This window comes from Propithecus coquereli, unplaced genomic scaffold (assembly GCF_000956105.1).
Source record: "Propithecus coquereli isolate 6110/MARCELLA unplaced genomic scaffold, Pcoq_1.0 Scaffold795, whole genome shotgun sequence".
In the NCBI taxonomy this organism is placed as follows: domain Eukaryota; kingdom Metazoa; phylum Chordata; class Mammalia; order Primates; family Indriidae; genus Propithecus; species Propithecus coquereli.
Genome location: NW_012154118.1, coordinates 258,062 through 260,500, shown reverse-complemented (window position 1 = coordinate 260,500; position 2,439 = coordinate 258,062). Strand labels below are relative to the sequence as shown.

Below are 2,439 nucleotides of genomic sequence, written 5' to 3'. Positions count from 1 at the left end.
GTTGTTCCATTGCTAAATTCACCCACAATCCGTCATGGTCAATTATCCTGTCTACTTTTCAATGTGTGGGGGAAAATACAAGGAGGAAAATTTCTCTCTCAAAAATCTAAGTGCCGAAAACTAAGTTACGAAGGCTTTGTAACAGAAAAAAAAAATAATGAAAATAAATTACTCACTCACAAGAAAGAAAAATCACTCCATGTGACCACGTTGTGACCTAACACCTGGGCAATATGTGGCCTGGGTTCATTTTTTTACCCGTACCCCACCTACAAACTCCAGGAGTGAGACGGACAGGGATGACAGGTTGAGACTTGTCCCTGAGGCCGAACGAGAATCGCCCGGGGAGCTCCTCTGGTCTCGTCCCCACGCTCCACCCGCTTCCCCAGGCCGCGACACCCCTTCTCCTCCACCCACCTCCTCCTCCTCACCTCTTTACCATGGCTCACGCGCTTCCCATCACTCCGTCTGCTCCTGTCTCCGCGCCTCCCTCCCTTTCGGTTTTATTTTAACTTCCCACGGGTGGGGAGCGGAGGGCACGGTCAAGGATGCCAGCAGGCAAGTGCACCGCCACGTCCTCGTCCGTACCCAACGCCGGCCTTGCTAGGGTCGCTCCTAATCACCGCGCGCCTCGCGTTAGGACCCCCAGACGTCGGACAGACCCACACACTCTGAGAGGAAGGAATGGGTGGAGCGGACGCCGGCTTACACGTCAGCCGCCCGCAGCGGCGCCAACGTCGGCACGTCGGCACGTCGGTTCTCCCCGCCTCACCCCCCGCCTGCGTGCGCGCGCCGCCATCCCGCCTCCTGTCCGCAGGACTCGGAGGAGGTATGCGGAAGGGCGGGACCGGAGGCGAGGATGAGCCCTCAGGACGTGTGGGCGCGCAAGTGCGCGTTCCCGGAGACTCAGTGGTGTGGTGGATGCCCGCGCTGGGCCTCGCCGCCATCTCCGGCTGTCTACCCGTTGAGTCTTCCCTTGCATTTACTTCAGTCGTTCGCGTCTTTTCCCCGTACTTCTCCGTAAGGTGAATATGTGAAGGAAATAATTCCTAGTAAAGGTAAAAGAGAGGAGCAGTATGAATGAAGAACTGGATAATTGCTGTCGTCAACATCAGTCAGAGCCCTCTGGCTCTTGGACACTTTAGACACAGTTCTTTGGTCTCAAGTCCTGCTTTCCTTAAGCTTTCTAGATTCGCAGCTTAGTGTTTACGAAGTTATGTCTACCGGTCTGTCCCTTGGTCGGAGGAGCTCCACCAAAAACGGAAAGCCACAAGATTGCTTAACTCAATTGAAAAGACGGAAGATATTAAGAAAAACTAACTAACAAAGAATTGTGTGGTGTATGTGTGTAGAGTTCTGGGTAAAAGCCAAGGATGCAAAGATGATATGAATGCGTTGTGGCTCTCCTCTTCTATCCCCGCCCCTTCCTCACAAGGTAATGTGTCCCGATGCCTGGTAGAACTGTGTTTCGTAGAGAGGCAGCCAATAGTGATCCAATTGTGTTCTTCACTGGCTAGACTACATCTGAAGTGCTGTGTTCAGCTCTTTAAAAAGACCTCAATCAAGTTGAGATTATTTCAGCAAAGAGCAAAACGATAAAGAGAACCCAAAAGCAGGAGAAGTGCAGAAATATTGATCAAAGCTGTGAAGATTTGCCTAGAAGAGAGAAAACTATTAGACTGTCTCTATATGTGAAGAGACCCATCATGTGAAGTAGATTTGTTTCATGTCATGCAAACTATTGGGAAGCAGGTTCCAGGTCCTGAAAAGAAGATCCCTTTCTAGGACTAGCCAAAGGATAACTCAATACACTGATTTGACATCAAGTAGATTCTGAATGGTCACTAGGGACTTGGTACAGGGGATCTACACATCAAGAGAAGAATTGATGGCTGTGTTAAAGTTATTTCCAGCCTTGAGATTCCATGAGTCTATGGTCCTGGCCTTCAAAGAGTTTACAAGTTAGTTTATGAGACAAGACAGATGCATCAAAAAATAAATAATGCAGGGAGGCCACATGGTAACGAGAGGTGTTAACAATAAATGCTAGGAATTCATGTGACAGATTGTTCCCATCAGAGTTCCAAAAGCTTAAGGGAGAACAAAGAAATTGAAAATATACTGCCTATAACTGCCATATGCAGTAGGGTAGCCACTAGCCAAATGTGGCTGTTGATACTTAAAATGTGGTTTGCCCAACTTGAAATAGGAAGTAAGTTCAAAATACATACCAGATAAACAGACTTAGAAAACAAATGTAAAATATCATAATTCTCTTGTTGATTACATGTTGAAATAATATTTGGCATATGTTGGGTCAATAAAATTATTAAAATTAATTTTGACTGTTTACTTTTAATATGACTTCTACAAAATTTAAAATTACATAGGCGGCTTGTATCGTATTTCTATTAGACAGTCCTTGCCTAGAAAGAAATA

The 2,439-nt window shown here is 46.8% G+C and overlaps 1 protein-coding gene across 1 annotated transcript in view; it reads right to left on the bottom strand.

Annotated features, from left to right (window-relative positions):
* Nucleotides 1-451, bottom strand: part of LOC105825324 (activating signal cointegrator 1 complex subunit 3-like) — a 78,780-nt gene extending 78,329 nt beyond the window's left edge. Inside the window, exon 1 of the mRNA XM_012663086.1 lies at nucleotides 432-451. The gene's annotated coding sequence lies outside the window, so the exon portion shown is untranslated. The remainder of the gene's footprint in view (nucleotides 1-431) is intronic.
* Between the last annotated feature and the right edge of the window lie 1,988 nt (nucleotides 452-2,439).